Consider the following 699-nt stretch of genomic DNA (forward strand, 5'->3'; position numbering starts at 1 on the left):
CATGATATTTGTTCCGTTTGTTGCAATTGATAATCATAAGAAATCTGTCGTTGTTGGAGCTGCTTTGATTCACAATGAGTCTGTTGTTGATTACACTTGGGTATTGAAAGCGTTTGTAAAAGCTCATGGACGTCAACCACGTTTTGTGATCACTGACCAATGTGCGTCGATGAAACAAGCAATTCTCATTGCATTTCCTGAATACAAGCATCGATTGTGTATGTGGCATATCACTAAAAAGCTCAAATCTAAGGTAATTACGATGAAACTTTTTTGTTTTTGTTAATTTTTCATCTTTTTTAAGTTTTCCTTATAAATGTGTATTTTACAGATTAGTAATTACCTCCAACATCGTACACCGTTTGTTAGCGAATTTAATAAGTTAGTGTGGAATGTTCACMTTGCCCCTGATGAATTTGAGATGAAATGGCTCAACATGATGGATTCATATGGATTACGTGGAGACTCATGGTTTGATGAACTCTATCAGATTAGGGAGTCATGGATTCCGGCTTATTATAAGGATTATCATATGTCCGGTCTAATGAAAACAACATCGAGGTCGGAGAGTATTAATGCTTTTTTTAATGTGTATGCATATTTTTGGCACGATCTTGTCATTTTTCTTCGTTCTTTTGATAATGCAATTGAAAGCCAACGGACAACACATGGTTCGCTAGAGGTGACAACGAAGAGCAC

The sequence above is a fragment of the Cynara cardunculus genome (genome assembly GCF_001531365.2).
Source record: "Cynara cardunculus var. scolymus isolate 2C chromosome LG 9, CcrdV1, whole genome shotgun sequence".
Classification (NCBI taxonomy): Eukaryota; Viridiplantae; Streptophyta; class Magnoliopsida; order Asterales; family Asteraceae; genus Cynara; species Cynara cardunculus.